Source organism: Sus scrofa, chromosome 3 (genome assembly GCF_054392235.1).
Source record: "Sus scrofa isolate SSC_HxYL_T2T_F1_AM1 chromosome 3, Sscrofa_HxYL_maternal_Yorkshire_Landrace_v2.0, whole genome shotgun sequence".
NCBI classification, from domain to species: Eukaryota; Metazoa; Chordata; class Mammalia; order Artiodactyla; family Suidae; genus Sus; species Sus scrofa.
Window position 1 is genome coordinate 71,893,421 of NC_139385.1, and position 23,108 is coordinate 71,916,528.

The following is a 23,108-nucleotide window of genomic DNA, read 5'->3' on the forward strand; positions in this document are numbered from 1 at the left end:
CTCCTGGGCTGGGCTGACAACCCTCAAGCATGGCTTTTGACTGATCCATTCCTCGTTTTCTTGCATGTCCTGCTCATCTGTTGAATCTCCGTGTTGTGCAGAATGACTCTTTTTTTCTTTATTTATTTTCACAGCCACACCCTCGGCATATGGAAGTTCCTGGAACAGAGATGGAATCTGAGCTGCAGCTGCAACATATGTGGCAGCTGCGGTAACACCGAATCCTTTAACCCAGGGCACTGGGCTCGGGGGTAGAACCTACACCTCTGCAGTGACCCAAGACTCTGCAGTCAGATTCTTAATCCACTGTGCCACAGCAGGAACTCCTAGAATGACTCTTACTGACTTTCCTTAGGGCCTTTGTTGCACCCATGTATTTCAGGAATCTTTTACTCTTGACAAGGAACTTCTTACCTATATTCAGACCTATGGCTCTGGCCTCTGGCAGTTTGTGAAATAAAGTTTCTCATGTGATCCATGCTCTCTACTCAGAGAAGTCCTGTATCAGGGCTCTTTCTTACATATAACTGAGAGCCTGGCATGCATCGGTTTAAACAAAAAGGGAGTTTATTGACTCACATAAGTGAAAAATCCAGGGAGTAAATCTAACTTTAGCCATGGCTGCCTACCAATGGTAGGACCTTGATTTCATTCCCTGATGATTTAATCTCACTTCCTGCCTTTCTGTTCTCAGCAAGTTCAACTCTATGGTTGTTTTCTGGCTCCCGAACCTACCCCTGAGATCAAGGGCCAGCAACAGGTTCTTGTGCCCTAGGAGGAATGACTCCTTGGGGTGTTGGGGAAGCAAAGCACAATCACTTTGGGTGGGAGGGCAATGCCCTGAAATCCCACCCAGGTGGAGCTCAGACAGCAAAGTGCCTGGTACCCTACATCTCCTGGGGAATCCTTCTATGTTTGGTGAACATATGGCACCACTGAGCCATGGCCTGGGACATGGGCAGAAGCTACATCCTGGCTTTGTGGTCAGTGTGGCTCCAAAGGGTGATGATGCCTGCTGGCTGAGCCAAGATACTCTAGATGGGAGTTCCCTTTGTGGCTCAGCCGCTTAAGAATCTGACTAGCATCCATGAGGATGCTGGTTCCACCTCTGGCCTCACTCAATGGGTTGAGAATCCAGCGTTGCTGGGACCTGCGGTGTAGGTTGCAGATGCGGCTCCAATCTGGCCTTTCTATGGCTGTGGTTGTAGGCTAGCAGCTACAGCTCCAATTTGACCCCTAGCCTGGGAACTTCCATATGCCACAGGTGCAGCCCTAAAAGACAAAAAAAGGAAGAAAGAGATAAAGAAAGAAAGAAAATACCCTAGATGCCTGCAAGGTTTTGGTTTTGATATTTCATTGCTAATCTCTCCAGGGAAATACAGATGAGAAGACAAAACTTCCCAACATGGGAAAATTGTAGAGAGTCAAGAAATCTCTGAAGGTTATTACAGCCTTAGTCCTTATTCTATATTTGCCAATTCTTTTTCCTAAATGGAAACGAGGAGCCCAATTTTTTCTTTTTTCTTTTTCTTTTTCTTTTTGCTTTTTAGGGCCACACCTGCAGCATATGGAAGTTCCCTGGCTAGGGGTGGAATCAGAACAGCAGAGGCAGGTCTACACCACAGCCACAGCAATGCGAGATCCTTAACCCACGGAGCAAGGCCAGGGATCAAACCCGAATCCTCGTGGATACTAGTGAAGTTTGTAACCTGCTGAGCCATGACAGGACACCCCCAATTTATTAATTTGTTCTGTCATCTATAAATATTTATTGTTCAACTACTCTGGTCTAGACTTTGGAGGTACAAAGGTTGAAAAGGTCCAGTCTTAGGTTTGCAGGGTTCACAGGCCAGAGCTGGGGAGACTGACTAAACAAATGATCATCCTGAATCTGATGACTATAAGTAATAAAGGCCTAAAGGGAGAGCTTTGGCAAAAGGGAGCAGCCCTTTCCCCCTGGGGCAGACCAACCTGTGCAGTTTCTCAACACGGTGGGGTTGAAATCATCTGAATTCATGCCTGGACCACGTGCCCTGTATTGCAAAGGAGAGAGTACAGTTGGCATAGATTTTATGTAGGAAAACTAAACAACAACTAGCAACATTTTTCCAGCAATTTCTCTTCCAGGAACGTACCTTCCCTGGTGCAGGTAAGAAACTACATATTACCAGGTTTTTCCACTGCAGTGTTGTTGGTAATAGTGAGGACTGGAAATAACTTTAAGGTTCAATGTTAATAAAAAAGATTGTCTAACCACACCAAGGAAGCCTATGCAATGGTAAAATCAAAGAAGAAGCTCTGTTATGTGCTGATCTGGAACAGTCTCTATGATATACCGAGAAGTGAAATAGCAAGTGTTTGAACCGATTTATAATATGCTGCCCTGTTTAGAAAAAAGGAAAAATTATATCTATTTTTTTTGTCTTTTTAGGGCCGCACCCATGGCATAAGGAGGTTCCCAGGCTGGGGGTCTAATCGGAGCTGAAGCCACTGGCCTATACCACAGCCACAGCAACGCGGGATCCGAGCCACGTCTGCGACCTACACCACAGCTCATGGCAACGCAGGACCCTTAACCCACTGAGCAAGGCCAGGGATCGAACCTACAACCCCATGGTTCCTAGTCGGATTTGTTTACCACTGAGCCACGACGGGAACTCTGAAAAACTATATCTACATGTATATATCTATCTATACCTATTTATATAGGTAGATAGATAGATAGATTAGCTCTGGAGGGAAACAAAGGAAACTTACAATTTCACTGGGGAGAGGAACAGCATGTCCAAGGGTGATTTAAGTGTGTACTTTTTACTATTTGAGGTCTAATGTATTTAATGCTTCTTTAAAGCACCCCTCTGCGTACTCCCCACAGCTGAGGCCAAGGAGGAGGATTGAGATTTGTGTCTCTGGGAGGGTTTGCCTGGCTGATCCCATCACAGAGATCCCTTTACCCTCCACCAGAAAGGCCGCCTGGGCCATCTCTCTTCACATTGACATGGCCTGAACTTGCAGTGTCACCAGTAGCTGCTCAACCTAGTTAACTTTCATTTCCTTTTCCACTGCCCAGGAAAGGCTTTGTGCTTTCACAAACCTCATGGTTTGGTTGGTGTCAGGTCCTGAATCTCTGACCTGATGGGCCCCTGGCTGGTTCCAGCAGCTGGCAACTGTGTGGACAATCCAGGATCTCAAGCGCGTTGCTCGCCAGCTGTAGCCATTTGAATTCCGCTGGGTTTGCTCCGTGCTCTGGGGCTGTTCCAGGCATCAACTCTTCCTGGAAAGTCCCCTTTAAAGCCATGTGCTTAAAACTGAAACCAAAGTGTAACAGCCACACAGCCACCACAAAGGTGGGGTCCAAGTACCTCCTAAATCCTTGCTGATGGTCTCCTTTATTAAGGAGTTCAAGGCCACGGTGGCTTGAGAACCCAGCTCCTGGTAGTTTCTAAATCTAGACTTGTTTTTCTTTTTTCTTTTTGTCTTTTCTAGGGCCGCACCCACGGCATGTGGAGGTTCCCAGGCTAGGGGTCAATTCGGAGCTACAGCTGCTGGTCTACACCACAGCCGCAACAACACCAGATCTGAGCTGTGTCTGTGACCTACACCACAGCTCACGGCAACGCTGGATCCTTAACACACTGAGCGAGGCCAGGGATTGAACCCCCATCCTCATGGTTCCTAGTTGGATTCATTAACCCCTGAACTATGACAGAACTCCATAGACTTGTTTTTCTTTCAGGGAGAGATTTTGTCACTTGCCTCACTGTGTCTTTTCTGATTCACATTTTAAATTTAGCCAAGAATTGCAGAACATTTATTTATTTATTTATTTATATTTTGCTTCTTTAGGGCATCACCTGTGGCATATGGAAGTTCCCAGGCTAGGGGCTGAAGCAGAGCTGTAGCTGCTGGCCTACACCACAGCCACAGCAATGCCAGATCTGAGCCACATCTGCAACCTACAGCACAGATATGGCAACACAAGATCCTTAACCCACTGAGAAAGGCCAGGGATCGAACCCACATCTTCATGGATATTAGTTGGGTTCTTAACCCGCCGAGCCACAATAGGAACTCTGCAGAACACCTTTTAAAGGCAAAAAGAAGCGACACAGTGATCTCTCTCTCTTTCTCTTGAAAACCAAAGAGGAGAGTTGAGGTGCCGACTCTCCTTAGAAACCTTAGGTGGGGGATTGGGGTGTACCTTAAGGGCCAGGCAGGTAAAGCAGGTGTGAGGAGCCACCTGGGAGTCAGGCAACAGTGGCAGTGGGAGGCACTGTAGAAGCTGTGAGATCCATACTTTATACAGGAGGCAGCTGCTTTCCTGCTTCAGCCCCTATGGGTACATGGCTTTGCTTTTCTTCTTCTTCTTTTTTTTTACACGAGATTTTTTAGCATACATCTTAAAACATTGTGAATGTCCTGATCCAGGGCAGGCCTTCTGGGTACAAGCTCTCTCCCAGGAAAGCTGCTGTATTTTTGCCAGTTTTCTCAAGTGCTCCTCAGCAGGAAGCCTTCAGTTTGGGACTGCCTCAGGATGGCTGCATGATATTTGACCTTTGTCTTGGTCCTTACAGGCTGCTGGAACATAATATAAACTGGGTAGCTTATAAACCATGGAAATTTATCTCCTACCATTCTGGAGGCTGGGAAGTGCAAGTTCATGGATCTGGCAAGTTCAGTGTCTATTGAGGGCCTGCTTCTTCATTCATGGATGAGAGTCTTGCTATGTCCTCACTTGGAGGAAGGGCTAGGGAACTCTTCCTTCCTTCTTTCCTTTTCTTTTTACAGCCTCACCTGCAGCATATGGAAGTTTTCAGGCTAGTGGGGGTCGAACCGGAGCTGCAGCTGAGGCCCACACCACAGCTACCACGACATTGGAGCTGAGCTGCAACTGTGACCTACACTGAAGCTTGTGGCAAATGCCAGATCCTTAGCTCACTGAACGAGGCCAGGGATCGAACCTGCATCCTCACGGATACCAGCTAGGTTCTTAACATGCTGAACCACGGTGGGAACTCCTGTGTGGTCTTCTTCATAAGGCACTAATATCGTTCATTAGGGCTCCACCCTCCTGACCCAATCACCTCCCAAAGGCTCCCACCTGCTAATACCATCACCTTGGGGGTTAGGATTTCAACATATGCATTTTGGAGTGACACAAGCATTCAGTCCTTAGAAACCTTGTACCAGACAAGCCCCTGCCCCCATGCCCTGTGGAACCAAAGGCACGAATATGGCATCTCAAGGAGAGGTCAGCCCTGGAAATTTGGATGGTTTTAATATTTGTCTTGGCTGTTTTTGTACTATTTGCTCTGTGTCTCTACTGTGTAGCATTTCAAAACTATTTAAAATTGCTTATGCCTTTTTAGATTGCTTTTTCCCTCATTTACTGTTTTTGGTAGCAGTGGTATTGAGACAGAATTCACATACCCTACAATTCGCCCGTTTAGATTGTACAACTCATGGCTTTTAATATATTCACAAAGTTGTGCAACCACTACCGCAATCAGAATGTTTCCATCATCCCCACGAGAAACTCAGCCAGAAGCAACTCCATATTTACTCCCCAGGAGAAACATTCCACAGCCCCAGGCACCACTTTCATTTCCTACAGATTGTGTGTTCTGGTCACTTCATATGAATACAATTGTGCAACATATGGCCTTTGTGTCTGTCCTTTCACTTAGCACAATGTCTTCGAGTTTGATCAGTATTGTGTCACATATCAGTGCTTTATTCCATTTATTGCCGAATATCATTTCATTGTTTGGATATACTACATTTTGTTTATTTACCAGTTGATGGACATTTGGGTTGCTTTTACTTTTGACTATTGTGAATAGTGCTGCTGTGGATGCTCATGTACAAATTTTTTTATTGCGGTAAAATATAGATAATATAAAATTTACCAGTTTAACCATTTTAAATTATTGTATAATATTTTATTTATTTATTTATTTATTTGGGCAGAACCTGCGGCATATGGAAGTTCCCAGGCTAGGGGTTGAATCAGAGCTGCAGCTGCCAGCCTATGCCACAGCCACAGCCACACCAGATCTGAGCTGCATCTATGACCTACGCCACAGCTTTCAGCAAAGCCACGTTCTTAATCCAGTGAGTGAGGCCAGGGATTGAACCAGCATCCTCATGGATACTAGATGGGTTTTTAACTTGCTGAGCCAGAATGAGAACTCCCTTTTTATTTTTTAAAATAAATTTTATTGGCGTATAAGTGACTTATAATGTTGTGTTAGTTTCAGGTGAACCAAAGTGAATCAGCCATATGTATACATATATATCCATTCTTTTCTAGATTCTTTCCCCATACAGGCTATCACAGAGTTTTGAATAGATTTCCCTGAACCATCCTTGTTACTGATCAATTTTGCATATAATAGTGTGTATATGTCAATCTCAACCCACTATTTATCCCTCCCCCCCACATTTCCCCTGTGGTGACCATAAGTTTGGCTTTGAAATCTTTGAGTCTGTTTTGTGAAAAAGTTCTCTTGTACCATATTTTATTAGATTTCACATATTAATGAAATATCTGATATGATATTTATCTTTCTTTGTCTGACATACTTCACTTAGTATGATAACCTCCAGGTCCATCCATGTTGCTGCAAATGGCATTATTTCATTCTTTTTTTATGACTGAGTAATATTCCCTTGTATATATGTACCACATCTTCTTTATCCAGTCCTTTGTTGATGGACATTTGGGTTGCTTCCACGTCTTGGCTATTGTAAATAATGCTTCAATGAACAGTGGGGTGCATGTATCCTTTTGAATTATGGCTTTCTCTGGATAGATGCCCAGGAGTGGGATTGTTGGGTCATGTGGTAGTTCGATATTTAGGCTTTTTTTTTTTTTTTTCTGGCCACTCCCATGGCATGTGGAAATTCCTGAGCCGGGGGTTTAACCCAAGTGACAGCTGTGACAATGCTGGATACTTAACTCACTGTGTTACCAGGTAATTCCCTATATTCAGTTTTTTAAGGAACTTCTACACTGCTTTCCACAGTGATTGCACTAACGTACATTCACTGCAGTAGTGTAGGAAAGTTCCCTTTTTCTCTATATCCTCTCTAGAATTTATTGTGGACTTTTTGATGATGGCTGTTCTGACTGGTGTGAAGTGATACCTCATTGTAGTTTTGATTTGCATTTCTTTAATCATTAGCTATGTTGAGCATCTTTTCACATATTTTTCTGGCCATCTGTCTATTGCAGAATATTTTATTAAATACATAAAATAATTTGCTTATACTTATAGAACTGTATTTTTTCCTACTTTTAAAATTTTTGGTAACTTAAAAAATTATGGTAAAATATACATAAACATAAAATTTGGGAGTGCCCTTCATGGCGCAGTGGTTAACGAATCCGACTAGGAACCATGAGGTTGTGGGTTCGGTCCCTGGCCTTGCTCAGTGGGTTAAGGATCCGGCATTGCCGTGAGTTGTGATGTAGGTCGCAGACATGGCTTGGATCCCGCGTTGCTGTGGCTCTGGTGAAGGCTGGTGGTTACAGCTCCGATTAGATCCCTAGCCTGGGAACCTCCATATGCCGCAGGAGCAGCCCCAGAAAAGGCAAAAAGACAAAAATAAATAAATTAATTAATTAATTTTAAAAAATTGCCATTTAAAATTACTGTAGAATATTTTATTTTATTATTATTATTTTTTGCTTTTTAGGGCTGTACCTGGGGCATATAGAGGTTTCCATGCCAAGGTTTAAATTGGAGCTATAGCTCCCAGCCTATGCCACAGCCACAGCAATGCCAGATCTGAGCCGTGTCTGCAAACTACACCACAGCTCATGGCAGCACCAGATCCTTAACCCACTGAGCGAGGCCAGGGATCGAATCCCCCACCTCCTGGTTCCTAGTCGGATTCTTTTCCGTTGCACCAGGACGGGAACTCCAACTGCAGAATATTTCAGTAAATGGATAGAATAATTTGCTTACTTTATAGAACTGTCCCTTCCCCTCCCCTGGCTGCACTCATGGCATATGAAAGTTCCCACGCCGGTGATCAAATCCAAGCTGGAGTTACGACCTACATCCCAGCTGCAGCAACTTACTTCGAATCCTTAATCCACTGCCCTGGTCCAGGGACTGAACTGGTGCCTTCACATCAAGAAGCCAGATTAATAACCTACTGCACCACAGTGGGAACTCCCAGAACAATATTTGTTTTATTTCCACTTCTTTAAGAAATTTTTGGTAATTATTTTTTAAATTATGGTAAAAATTACATAAACATAAAATCTGCCATTTTAATAATTTCTAAGTGTACAGTGCAGGAGCAGTGAGTACCTTCATATTGTTGGACAACCACCACCACTACCCATCTCCAGAATGTTTTTTATGTTCCCCAACTGAAACTCTACCCATTAAACTTTAGATCTCTATGTGTTTGACTATTCTTGGTCCCTCACATAAATAGAATCATACAATAGTTATCCTTTTGTGACTAACATTTTATTTCACATAATATCTTCAAGTTTCATTCATACTGTAGCCAATATCAGAATTTCATTCCTTATTTATATATTTATTTATTTAGCCTTTTCTAGGGCTGCTCCCGAAGCATATGGAGGTTCCCAGGCTAGGGGTCTAATCAGAGCTGTAGCCACCGGCCTACGCCAGAGCCACAGCAACGCAGGATCCGAGCCACATCTGCAGCCTACACCACAGCTCACGGCAACGCCGGATCGTCAACTGCAAGGCCAGGGATCGAACCCGCAACCTCATGGTTCCTCGTCGGATTCGTTAACCGCTGCGCCATGACAGGAACACCTTCATCCCTTTTTAAAGGCTGAATAATATTTCATTGTACATATACACCAAATTTTGTTTAAGCATTCATTATGTACATGTTTTTAGGTGGACATATGTTTTTATTTATCTTGGGAATATACCTGGGAGTAGAATCTCTGGGTATCATAGTAACTCTCTATTTAACCATTTGAGGGCCTGCTAGACTATTTTCAAAGGGGCTATACCATTTTACAACCCCATCAGTGGTGTATGAGGGTTCCAATTTCTCCATATCCTCGTCAATGCTTGTTATTACCTATTTAAAAAAATGATACCCAGCCGAGTGGGTATTCTATTTACTTTTGTAAATATTTGGGATACCTCAAAAGGCACAAATGAGAAAATGAAAGCCACCCAATGAAGATTAAAACTACAATGAGGAGTTCCCGTCGTGGCGCAGTGGTTAACGAATCCGACTAGGAACCATGAGGTTGCGGGTTCGATCCCTGCCCTTGCTCAGTGGGTTAACGATCCGGCGTTGCCGTGAGCTGTGGTTGTAGGTTGCAGACGCAGCTCGGATCCCGCGTTGCTGTGGCTCTGGCGTAGGCTGGCAGCTACAGCTCCGATTCGACCCCTAGCCTGGGAACCTCCATATGCCGTGGGAGCGGCCCAAGAAATAGCAAAAAGACAAAAAAAAAAAAAAAAAAAAAAAAAACTAAAACTATAAAAAAAACTTAAAAAAAAAAAAATAAAAAAAAATAAAACTACAATGAAGTACCACCTCACATCGGCCATCATCAAAAAGTCTACAAATAACGAGTATTGGAGAGGGTGTAGAGAAAAGGGAACCCTTCTACACTGTTAGTGGGAATTTAACTCGGTGTAGCCACTATGGAGAACAGTATGGAGGGTCCTTGAAAAGCTAAAAAGAGAACTACCGTATGATCTAGCAATCTCACTTCTGGGCATATATTCAAAAAAGATGAAAACTCTAATTAAAAAAGGTACAGACATCCCAATACTCATAGCAGCACTATTTACAATAGCCAAGACATGGTAGCAATCTAAATGTCCATCGACAGATGAATGTGGTACATATATATTTTATATTTATATGCATATATTTATTTGTATTTGTTTAAATATAAATATATTTTACTTGACCATAAAAAAGAATGAAATAATGTCATTTGCAGCAACATGGATGGACCTAGAGCTTATCATACTTAGTAAAGTAAGTCTGACAGAGAAAGACAAATATATAATATGGCTTATATGTGGAATCTTAAAAATGATACAAATGAACTTGTTTATAAAACCAAAATAGACTTAGACATAGAAAATAAACTTATGATTACCAAAGGGAAAGTGGAGGGAGGGGTAAATTGAGAATTTGGGGTTAACAGATACACACTGCTGTATATAAAATAGATAAACAACAAAGACCTACTGTAGAGCACAGGGCACTATATTCAATATTTTATAATAAGCTATGATGGAAAAGAATTTTAAAAAGACTATATATATACATATATATTTGCATCACTGAATCATTTTGCTGTACACCTGAAACATTGTAAATCAAGTATACTTCAAACAAAAAAAAAAACAAGCCACCCATAATCCTGCCATCTTACCAGAGATATACAGCCACGCCAGAAGTGAGCTACATCTGTGAACTACACTGCAGGTTGAGGCAACTCTGGATCCTTAACCCACTGAGCAAGGCCAGGGATTGAACCTGTATCCTCACGGACATTATGTCAGGTTCTTAACCTGCTGAGCCACAACAGAAACTCCCTCTTTTTCCCTCCTTATTTATATTTTCCATGTTATATGTTGACACGGTCGTCGTTAAGTATATGATAACAGGAGTTTCCGTCCTGGTGCAGCGGAAATGAACCCGACTAGGAACCATAAGGTTTTGGGTTTGATCCCTGGCCTCACTCAGTGGGTTAAGGATCTGGTGTTTCTGTGAGCTGTGATGTAGGTCGCAGACACAGCTCGGATCTGGCGTTGCTGTGGCTTTGGCGTAGGCTGGTGGCTGCAGCTCAGACTCAACCCTTAGCCTGTGAACCTCCATATGCTATGAGCGTAGCCCTAAAAAAATTAAAAAAAAAAAAGAATATGATAACATGATAACAGGCATTAGAGAAAGAATGTAAAATCAAGGCTAGGAGCTGGCATTTTCATGGCTTCCACCCCAAGCCTATGGGCCAGTGCCTTTCCGACATCTGCCCCCCTGAAGTTAGAACCTGATTCTTTCCTCTGCTCACATATTAACACCATCAGAATAGCCAGCAGCAATAGGAGCAAAGCAGTTAAGAGCCTCCAGGGGGGCTCCTGGGAGCTGTATTCTACCCTCCCTTCTTCCTCTTCTCGATAATGTCCTTCCTAACAATCTGGGCCAGCTTCAGAATGGAAAGCTCTGGAAGCACAGCCTCTGCTGCAGAGTGTAGAAAGACCAGCTTTCTCTCACAGGTGAAAAGATGCCTCTCACACTGAAATAGATAGAAGTGGGCCCGAGGGGCAGAAGTGTCACCAGAATGAAGGGCCCACATTTCCATGAATCTAAAACTCAAGCTGTAATCTCCAGTAGATGTTCCCTAACTCTTGACTGGTTTAAAACTGGCACTCTGGAGTTCCCTGGTGGCTCAGTGGGTTGAGGATCTGGCATTGTTACTGCTGTAGCTTGGGTCGCAGCTCTGGAGAGAGTTCAATCCCTGGCCTAGGAACTTCTGCATGCTGAAGCCGTGGCAAACAAAACAAAAGAAAACAACTAACCCAAAACTGGCACCTTAAGCCAGAGGTTGGCAAACTCTGGCTTGCTGGCCAAATCCAATCTGCTACTTGTTTTTAGAGGACCTGCAAGGTTGGAATGGTTTTTACTTCTTCTTTTTTTTTTTTTGGCCACAACCGCAACATACGGAAGTTCCTGGTCTGGGGATCAAATCCGAGCTGCAACTGCAGCAACACTGGATCCTTAACCCTATGCATCACCATCACAGTGGGAACTCTGGTTTTTACATTTTTAAGGGTTGAATAAACATCGAAGGAAGAATAATATTGCAGAATTTGTGAAAATTATATACAAGTTAAATATGTGTTCATAAATACAGTTTTATGGGAACACAGCCACACTTGTTCATTTACGTAGTGTCGGTGGCTTCTGCCCTACAGCTGCAGAGGTGAGTCATTGGGATAGAGACCATGTGTCCTCGTCTGCTGTCTGTCCCTTAACAGGTGGCTGACCCCTGACCTAAACATTTGAGTTACTTTCCATGCCATCTTGCAGGAGTTCTGCAAACACCTTGGGGTGGAGAGGGGCACTAGGGGGCAGCATTGCTCAAAGCGGGGCTGGCCAGTGGTTCCCGCAGGGTTGAACGGATGTTAATTTTGGCCAGGGCAGCAGAGTTCAACCACCTTGGTACATTTTGAAGAAAACCATTTCAGCCAAGTCCTTTAGAGTAGCACTTTGAGGCCTCCTCTGCTTTACAGGAATGTAAAATTACCTTCTGCGGAGAATCCTGGCTCTTCCAGCATGTATTGCCTTGGAGAAGAGCTAGGTCCCCTTTGTGCTTTCCCTTGGCTGATGGTCAGTGCCTGGAAATCCTAGGATTAGTCTCCTTAATGGTATGTGTTTTCTTCTACGCAGCCCAACTTCGTAGAAATGGGGCAGCAGTGTACATTTGCTTTAGTTCTACTGCCCATTTCCTGCACTCTCCAAACCACCATCATCCCTACCAACACCTCCACTCTATGATCCCTGCCATTACCACCGTCACTATCACCAGCATTACCCTCACCATTCCTACTACCAATACCACCACCACCACCTCCCACCACCTCTATAATCCCTGCCACCCCTGCCATCCCCTGCATCCACTACCATCACTATCACCAGCATTACCCTCACCAGCACCATTCCTGTCACCAATACCCCACCATCACCCCTACTCCCACCACTACCACCTCCACCACCACCACTGCCACCACCATCACTGCCACCTCCACCATCACCACCACCTCTACCACCACCTTCGCTGCCACCTCCACCAGCACCACCACCTCTATCACCACTATCCTCATCGTCTTTGCTACCACCATTCCCACCACCGTAATCACCAACACCAACACCATCACTCTCATCACCACTTGTTTCTTAGCATGTAATCCAGTGGATTGAGCTATAAGCTCTGTTACATTATGTAAAGGCTCAGTTAGGTTTTTACCCTAGGACCCTCCTTGTTTGGTTTCATTTTTTGAGTTTCTAGTAAATCTCATACACAAGTCATCTTCATGAGAAACTCCAGGATAGAGGTTTTTCTGGTCTTGGGACTAAGAATAGCTATATTTCTTTGGATTCAGGAGTTTGCCTTTATCTTAACAGACATTGCAAATTGTATAACTAATCAGATATTTCTTTTCACACAGGATGCTAGGAAGCCTGGAGCATCATACAAAGCCCACCTAGCAAGAATTGAGTTTCTTAAGCTCTGAATCCTTCAGCCCCATTCTGGGCTTCACTTTGGCTCCATCTTATTTTTGCCTCGGTTTTTTTTTTTTTTTTTTCCTGTGCCTGTGGCATGTGAAAATTCTTTGGGCTAGGGATTGAACCTGTGCCACAGCAGGGATCTGAGCCACAGCAGTGACAATGCTGGATCCTTGAACTGCTGAGCCACAGGGAATGTCCTCAGTTAATTTCTCTTTGGTTCTAAGCCTATAAACCACCTTAAACCCTTTCTGGAACAACATAGAAGTTAGATGGGTAGGTGCATATCACATAATTCTCCCTCATACTTAAGTTGAAGAGTCTGAGTTGTAAATGATGTGGGAGATTCCTGGATGTCGCACAATGAAACCAAACCTGTCTGCATGAAGGCATAATTTTTTTTTTTTTTTTTTTTTTTTGCTTTTTAGGGCCACACCTGCAGCATATGAAAGTTCCCAGGCTAGGCATGGAGTCAGAGCTGCAGCTTCCAGCTTACAACAATATGGGATCTGAGACACGTCTGTGACCAACACAGCAGCTCATGGCAACAGCGGATGCTTAACCCACTGAGGAGGCCAGGGATGGAATCCACAATCTCATGAGTACTAGCTGTGTTTGTTACCTCTGAGTCACACTGGGAACTTGCTGAATGCATAATTCTGATCTCCTGACAGTAATTGCTTCTTATCTCTGCCTTCATAGCAGTGGAGGCATCCATTTATTCGACACATATATACTGAGTATTTGCTTTGTGCTGGTCACTGCTTCAGTGCTGGGGAAACAGCAATGAGCAAAAGAAAACAAAACAAAACAAAACCCTGCCCTCATTGCCCTTGCATTCTAGTGGTGTGATGGGAAAGTCCCTGAAAATGGAATTCCATCTCTACAGATTAATAGTTGGGTGCCTTGGGGGAAAAAAATCACTGAACCTTTCTGGGCCACAGTTTTCTCATTAGGAAATTGGGGGAGTTCCCACTGTGGCGAAATGGGATGGGCATTGTCTCTGCAGTGCCAGGATGAAGATTTGATCCCTGATCTCAGTGGGTTAAAGGATCTGGCATCTGCACCTGCAGCATAGGTCGAAACTGCAGCTCTGATCTGATCCCTGGGTGGAAAAATCCGTATGCCGGGAGACAGCAAAAAAAAAAAAGAAAAAGAAAAAAAAAAAAAGGAAAAAGAAAATCAGGAGTTCCCGTCATGGCTCAGTGGCTAATGAATCCAACTATGAACCCTGAGGTTTTGGGTTCGATCCCTGGCCTCACTCAGTGGGTCAAGGATCCGGCATTGCCATGAGCTGTGGTGTAGGTTGTAGATGCGGCTTGGATCCTGCGTTGCTTGGCTGTGGTGTAGGCCGGTGGCTACAGCTCCGATTAGACTCCTAGCCTGGGAACCTCCACATGTCACGGGTGCGGCCCTAGAAAAGACAAAAACAAACAAAAGGAAAATCAGGGATGACATCTAATGTGTGGTACTATATTAAGAGTAAATAATGTAAATAAATGTCATTCAGTGAAACCCACACAAGGGGAGGCAGTGAACCACAGTCCTTAGGAGTATGGCCTCTGGTGTCAGATTCCTGAGTGTGACCTCGCTTAACAAATTACTTAACCTCTCTGTGCCTCGGTGTCCTTAATTTTAAAAAATTGGGATAATAATGGCACCTCTCTCATAGGATTGTGAGGACTAAAAGAGTTAATCAATGGAAAAACTAGCGCATAGTAATCACCCAATTAAAGTTAACTATTCCACATTACATTGAGGTTTTTATCCCATGTTTCTGTTTTTCCATCCACTCAAAAGACAGTAAGTACAATCGTTACATTTATTATAATATATAATATATAGAATCATTATATATAATATGTAATTATATATAATGACAATTATTACACATATAATGATATACATAATGATATGTAAGTATACACAATTATTATATAATCTACAATCAGGATTGTATTCAGGGTAAGGAAAGTTTGATAATTAAGTCACATTTCAAGTACCAGGTGTGAAAGGGAGGCTTGGAATGGGTGTGGGATGGGGTGGGATGAGGGTGGGTAGATCTGTCCACACCTAGAAGCTTCTGCGTTCTGTAGCAATCTGTTCAGACCATCTTTGTTACCAAAGATAGCAAAGATGTTTAACTAATTTTCCTTCTCCACTCTTTTTGCATATCAGAAATGTCATTTGGAAGAACTGCTGCTCCTGGGTAGAAGGTGTGATCCAGGAAGCCTTTTTTTCTTTTCTTTTTTTTTGGTTTTTTGGTCTTTTAGGGCTGCACTTGTGGCATATGGAGGTTCCCAGGCTAGGAGTCCAATCAGAACTGTGCCTACCCCACAGCAACATGGGACCTGAGCCACATCTACAACCTACAACACAGCTCAGGGCAACGCCGGATCCTTAACCCACTGAGCAAGGCCAGCGATGGAACCCATGTCCTCATGGATGCTAGTCGGGTTCACTAACCACTGAGCCACGAGAAGAAGTCCCAGGAAGGCATTTCAGATGCTGGTTTAACAGGCACCTCTGACTCTGTGGCTACACACCCTATTTCAAGGGAGAAAGCATTAAAGTGCTCTTCTTGAAAAGATATTTTTTTCTTTTCTCTGAGGAATTTTTGAAAGTTATAATGGATGCTTTTGATGAGAAAGGAGTGCTGAAGAGCAGTAAATGGGAGAGAGCATCTTTAGCCCCAAGGCTGGAACAAGGCAGGTTCAGCTGGTCTTTGTGGGTGTGAATCCTAACCCACAAACTTAGCTGCACAAGAAATGTAATTTTTGGAAATTCCCATTGTGGCTCGGTGGTCACAGCCTGATTAGTTTCCATGAGGATGCGGGTTTGATCCCTGGCCTGCATCAGTGGGTTAAAGGATTTGCCATTGCCGTGAGCTATGGTGTAGGTCACAGACGTGGCTCGGATCCCACATTGCTGTGCCTGTGGTACAGGTTTTTGTGTACAGAGAAGTTTTCAACTCAATTGAGTCAATACCTAAGAGTGTAACTGCTGGATCACCTAGTAAGACTATGTTTAGTTTTTTTTTGTTGTTGTTGTTTTTTTTTAGGGCCGCACCCATGGCATGTGAAAGTTCCCAGGCAAGAGTTTAGGGGTCGAATCAGAGCTGAAGCCGCTGGCCTATACCGCAGCCACAGCAACACCAGATCCAGCTGCATCCATGAGCTACACCACAGCTCATGGCAACACCAGATCCTTAACCCAAGCCAGACCAGCAATTGAAGCTGCATTCTCATGGATACTAGTCGGATTTGTTACCTCTGAGCCACAATGGGAACTCCCTATGTTTAGTTTTGTAAGAAACTGTCAAATGATCTCCAAAGAGGCTGTACCTTTTGCATTCCCACCAGCAGTCAATGAGAGTTTTTGTCACTCTGCATTCTCACCAGCATTTGGTTTTGTCAGGTTTGTTTGTTTATTTATTTATTTACTTATTTTTTAAGGCCACACCCTCAGCTCATGGAAGCTTCCAGGCTAGGCGTCAAATCATGGTTGTTTAAGGGTTGCTTTAAGTGGGCGGGCATTGGTAATGGAGAATGATTGGGGTTATTTCACAATGGTTACTCTTCCCCTCTCCCTCCATAAAACATGAGATTTTTCCTGAATCTTTAGTGTGAGAACCACATGGGGTTCCTGGTGGTAAAAACCCATGAAAATGTGTGGGCCCCAAGATTGGAGCAGGGGCTTCTCTCCCTCAAACTAGTCTACACTTGGCTTCCAGGCATACATCAAAATAACTGCTGGTTTCCTACCAGTGTCTGGCTCCAGCAGCCTCTGCTTGACTTTGAAGGTTTCTGCTTGCCTTTCATCATGGAGATTAGCCCTACCTGTCCTCAAATTTTTTTTTTTTTTTTTTTTGTCTTTTTAGGGCCATACCCGCAGCACATGGAGGTTCCCAGGCTACAGGTCTAATCGGAGCTGCAGCTGCTGTCCTTCGCCACAGCCACAGCAACTTGGGATCTGAGCTGCATCTGTGACCTACACCACAGCTCATGGCAATGCTGGATCCTTTACCTACTGAGCCAAGCCAGGGATCAAACCCACATCTTCATGGATACTAGTCAGATTCATTTCTGCTGAGCCAGGAAGGAAAATCCCCATCCTCAATTTTTTGATGGATCTAAGAAAAATTGTTAATTTTCAGTTTGTTTTAGATTTTTCTTGTTGTGAGGATGGGGATGACAATTTCCAAGCTGTCTGCACATTGTAGCTGAAACTGGAAGACTTCGTATTTTTCAATGAAAACACTCAAACATATGTGAAATAACAGAGAACAGAAAAAAATCCCCATACACTCATTGCTCAGATTCAGTACATGAGCCTCTCCCTGCATTTGTTTTGTCTATCTGTCCCGCCTTTTCATTTCTCTTATTTTGGTCTCTGCTAAAGTAGTTTAATGCAAATGCCAGACATCAGTCCATTCCTACACACATTAGTATGAAGCTCTAAAAAAAAAAAAAAAAAATCAGTTTTTATGTTTGTTGCTTCGTTTTGCTCATGGATCTTTGGTAATTTTTCTTTTATTTTTAGGGCCACACCTGCAGCATATGGAGGTTCCCAGTCGAATCGGAGCTACAGGTGCTGGCCTACACCACAGCCACAGCAACATGGGATCTAAGCTATGTCTGCGACCTACACCACAGCTCACGGCACCTCCCTGAGAGAGGCCAGGGATCGAACCCGCATCCTCATGGATACTAGTCGGGTTCGTTTCCACTGCACCACAACGAGAATTCCAGAAAAAATTTTTTCAAAGTATAGTTTATTGACAATGTTGTTTTAATTTCTGCCACACAGCAAAATGATTCAGTTATACGTATATATACATCCCCCCCCCTTTTTTGGCCATGCCCGGGGGGGCATGCAGAAATTCCTGGGCCAGGGATCAAACCTAAGCCACAGCATCGACCCACGAACACTGAATCCTTAACCCACTGTGCCATCAGGGAACTCTCTAATTTTTTATATTCTTTTCCATTATAACTTATCATAGGACATTGACTATAGTTGTCCCTGCTACACAGTAGCACCTTGTCCATCCCTCCTGTGGACAATGGCTTATACCTGCTAACCCCAAACTCCCAGTCCATCCCTCTATCTCCCCCCTCCCCCGCCCTTAGCAACCACAAGTCTGTTCTTTTTGTCTGTAAGTCTGTTTCTGTTCCATAGATGAGTTCATTTGTGTCTTATTTTAGACTTCACATATGAGTGATATCATGTGGTACTTGTCTCTCTCCTTCTGACTTCCCATAGTATGATAATCTCTACTTATATTCATATTGCTGCAAATCACCCCAGCATGTTTTTACTCCTTTTTTTTTTTTTTTTTTTTTTTTTTTTTTTAAAGCATTTGCTGCCACTTTGGGGGGTGGGGAGGAGGAAATCTATCTGCATTCTTTTTTTTTTTTTTTTTGTCTTTTGTCTTTTTTGTTGTTGTTGTTGTTGTTGCTATTTCTTGGGCCGCTCCCGCGGCATATGGAGGTTCCCAGGCTAGGGGTTGAATTGGAGCTGTAGCCACCGGCCTACGCCAGAGCCACAGCAACTCGGGATCCGAGCCGCGTCTGCAACCTACACCACAGCTCACAGCAACGCCGGATCGTTAACCCACTGAGCAAGGGCAGGGACCGAACCCGCAACCTCATGGTTCCTAGTTGGATTCGTTAACCACTGCGCCACGACGGGAACTCCTCTATCTACATTCTTGGTGGACTCCGTTCCTTTGTTTCTGCTGGCACCTTATCAATGCTTGTCCACTTTGCCATTAGCTCCTGGCCAAAGCAGCCTTTGGACACCAACATTTGCTTTGTTTTCTGACTGTCCGCTGCATCTGTTTGTCCCCTTTTGTGACCTGAACACAACTCTCATATCCACCTATGTCCCCTCCTGTTCCAATCTGGGTATTTCATTCCCTTGCTAATCACTTACTCATGAATTCAAACAACCTCTTATTTGCCAGCCTCTGAGTAAACATACATATATATGTACACACCCTTTATGCCAGAATAGATTTAAGGTGACTTTAAAAAATACTTACAGGAGTTTCCACTGTGGCTCAGTGGGTTAAGGATCTGGCATTGCCACAGCTGTGGCAGAGGTTGCAGCTGTGGCTGGAATTCCATCCCTGGCTTGGGAACGTCCATGTGCTGTGGGTGTAGCCAAAAATTTTTTTTCCAGTGCAACAAATTAAAAAAGAATAAACATTGGCCAGGGAGAGAATTGCAAGGAGCACCAAACACAAATATTCCATGCAAATTTATAATCCTTAATTAAAAAAAGATCTAAGCTCTGTGGCAACTTTTACCAAGAGCTTGGGGAGAGGTCTTTGGCCACAGACCTGCGTTCCTCAAAAAGCTTTCAGATCTGCAGTCCCGTCTAGTGGTGGTCAGCAGTAAAGGATCAAAAGGACCCAGGTGTCTGGGTTTGGGACTCTACCCATTCAGATCAGGCTTGTGTTGAGAGGTGCCCAATACAAGTGTGTGATGTGGGTGGAAAGGCAGCTTTGGAAAGGAGGAAGACAGACCCACAGGAGACCCTGCTGAAGCTCCAACGGCTGCATTACCTCCCTCTTTTAAGGATCCTCTGAAAGCCTCCTCCAGGAATGCTGCATCTCTTTCTACTTCTCTTAAATGCTTCTCGAGCTTAAAGGTAAACAAGCTGTAGAGTCCTGACCAAGAATCATGCAGGGATCTGGTAAGGGAGCTCCCTGGAAGATAGCGCACCTCTCAAGAGCCCAGGCTTAATCTGAAGTTGAGTCAAAGCAGAAGGAAGATTTTTCAGAGTTCCTGTGTGGCTCAGTGATTACTGAATCCGACTAGGAACCATGAGGTTGCAGGTTCGATCCCTGGCCTTGCTCAGTGGGTTAAGGATCTGGCGTTGCCGTGAGCTGTGGTGTAGATCGCAGACGCGGCTCAGATCCAGCGTTGAGGCGGCTCTGGCGTAGACAGGTGGCTACAGCTCCGATTCGACCCCTAGCCTGAGAACTTCCATATGCTGCGGGAGCGGCCCTCAAAAGGCAAAAAGACAAAAAAAAAAAAAAAAGAAGGAAGATTTTTCCAGGCAAAGAACTCATAAAGGATCCTGCAGCCCCAACCTTCCTTCCAGTGTGAAGTATTTGGGGAACATGGAGGAAGTCAACTGTGGCCAGAAGGAATGTTTTAAATTCGTTCTGGTCTGGTGTGGCCTTTAGACACCGCACTACTCTGGAATTTTTTCCGCTTTGCTCAAGACAAAGAGCAAAATATAAAAATGTGTTCCAATTCTCTTGTTGCCACTCCAGTAATGGACACCAGATGGCGCTGGTTTCCCTCCTCTAAGGTCTTCGGTCGTCCACACTGTAGCCACTACCCTGCCCTGTGTACCTGGGCTTGTGGCTGCTGCAGGCTGGTGGTTTGAGTTCCTTTGTGTCCCTCCAAACATGCATGAGTGAAGTCTGCTCTCCCTCTAAAATAGCCAGTGTTTCCATGAGAGAGGACAGAGCCCCAGAGAATGGGGTGTCCTGGGCCAGGAAGGAAGAGGCAATCTTTGAAACGGGGGTGGCTCAAGTGGCATTAATCTAAGCAAGAACCGCGAAGCTGACCCTGCAGTAAGTGCTGTGCTCCCTTTCCTTGGGAGCCTGGGCACCTCATACCGTGACAATGACGACGGTGGGGAGGCACCTCACCCCCCCCATAGCATCCAGTAAGAGGCAAGGGAGGTGGATGGCACACCCCTCTTGCCACTGGCAGGCATGCCTCTCTCTTCTGCCAGTTCCCAGATGTCCTATTAAGAACCCCATGGCTGGAGTTCCCGTCGTGGCACAGTGGTTAACGAATCCGACTAGGAACCATGAGGTTGCGGGTTCGGTCCCTGCCCTTGCTCAGTGGGTTAACGATCCGGCGTTGCCGTGAGCTGTGGTGTAGGTTGCAGACGCGGCTCGGATCCCGCGTGGCTGTGGCTCTGGCGTAGGCTAGTGGCTACAGCTCCGATTCGACCCCTAGCCTGGGAACCTCCGTATGCCGTGGGAGCGGCCCAAAGAAATAGCAAAAAGACAAAAAAAAAAAAAAGAACCCCATGGCTTTTCATGGTCCTAAAGGCACATGCATCAGGGTTGGGGAAGTGATGCATGAAGAGAAGTTGGGCATAGCTTCAGTTACAGGGGGTGGTGGGGACTGGTAAGGTCTGGTGAGAACACTAGCTCCTCTTGAAGGCATTCCAACTCAGAATTTCTTTTTTATTTCTTCTTTTTCTTTCCTTTTTCTTCTTCCTCTTCTTCTTTTTCTCCTTCTCCTTCTTTTTTTCCAGCCACACCCCCAGCATAGGGAAGTTCCTGGCCAGGGATCGAATCCCCAGTGGCAGCTGAGACCTACATGGCAGAGCTGTTGGCAATGCCAGATCCTTAACCCACTGCCCCCCCACAACCCTCTCACATCAACTCCATCACCACCCTACTGCCATCCCCACCACTCCTGAGCTGGGGATGGAACCCACCTCCCCAGCAACCCCAGCCACTGCAGTGGGATCCTTAAACCTACTGTGTCACAGCGGGAACTCCCCCACCTCAAAATTTCTTAGAACACTGTGTTGAACTAACAATATATCTGCAAGCTACTTAGGTTTAAAATGTCTGGCCTGGGATAAAGCCCTAACTCCCCACATGGCTCCAGGGACCTTTCACTGCTATTCCCGCCCTCCTTTTCCAACCCCATCCCCATGCACTTAAGCTCTAACCAGACCCAAAATACCAAGCCCCTCTGCAACCTTTGCCCTGGGCCCATGCCCTTTGTCCAGAAGGCCTTTTCTCTCTTCCCTCACCTCTTCCACCGTCCAGCTCAGGAGTGCCCTCTCCTCCATTGGCTTGTGGGTCCCTAGCAGGCTGGGACAGGACCGAAGCACGTTTCACCCTCAGGAGTAAATTCGCTTGGGATTCTGTGAGAATGGCGCCCCGGGGCGTCCCGCGAGTTGTGTAACGTCGCCGCCGCCGCCGCCAGGCACGGAGCGGGCACTCAATGTGACATCAGTTACCCGAGGTCACGCTCTCTGTGGACGCCTCCACGGCCTCCCGCCAGATGGCGCTCGTCCGCTCCACGGGGGCCCCGCGTTCGTCTGCGGATGAGGACCAGGGAGGCAGGTGTGCGCACGCGTGGGCGGCGCTCTTGGCTCTTTGCTCCACTTGGCCCTGGACCCCTGAGTACAGTAGAGGCCGGCGTTGGGGGTGCGTCCCACTCCATTCTACCCCATGGCTGATCTTGAGCCCCCTGCGGCTCAGTTCCGTCCCACGTGTTCGGTATTGACTCAAGACATTGCTACCTGAGTCATCAGACTCTCTCATGATGCTGGAGTGGAAAATAACAGCCCTGAGAGTCCCACTTGCCTAGACCTGCCCTGGATCCACCTGTGGCATCTGGGCTTGGGGAAGCCATGGACTAAACCTGGCATCTGGGTCAGCCAGGCAAACAGCACCCCCACCCCCGCCCCGCCCCGCCCCAGAGTGTAACCAAGAGGTTCTGGCAAGATCTCCCTTAGCTCCCTGAGCCTCTGAGCAGAAGGCAGGGGTGGGGTGGGGGTGGGTACTGCCATCAGCCAAGGGAGGGCTTCTGACAGCCTGGCACCTCCAGGGGAGGTGGAACAGCCTTGGCTAAAGGGTCCTTCATCTGCCTTGTGTCAATAATAAGTAAGGCTGCTCGAATTTCTGAAAAGAGGGGACTAGGCAGCAATCTGTTTGGAAGAGGGTGGTCTGTGGTGTGGGAATGAAGCACCTACAGACTTGCTTCGTGTCTAGTAAGAACACTGTTTTGTTTTTCCTCTTTTTGCCTTTTCTAGGGCCGCTCCCGCGGCATATGGAGTTCCCAGGCTAGGGG

General features: G+C 45.3%; 2 long non-coding RNA genes across 3 annotated transcripts in view; both read right to left on the bottom strand.

Annotated features, from left to right (window-relative positions):
• The window catches only part of LOC146404708 (uncharacterized), a 618,617-nt gene that overhangs the window by 48,781 nt on the left and 546,728 nt on the right, over positions 1–23,108 (bottom strand). The window lies entirely within an intron of this gene.
• On the bottom strand, positions 23–22,179 carry LOC102158774 (uncharacterized). The gene is made up of 3 exons (XR_298235.4): positions 22,063–22,179; positions 1,972–2,033; positions 23–159 (listed from the first exon to the last, which is right to left on the bottom strand). It is a non-coding gene; the product is annotated as an uncharacterized LOC102158774 (long non-coding RNA).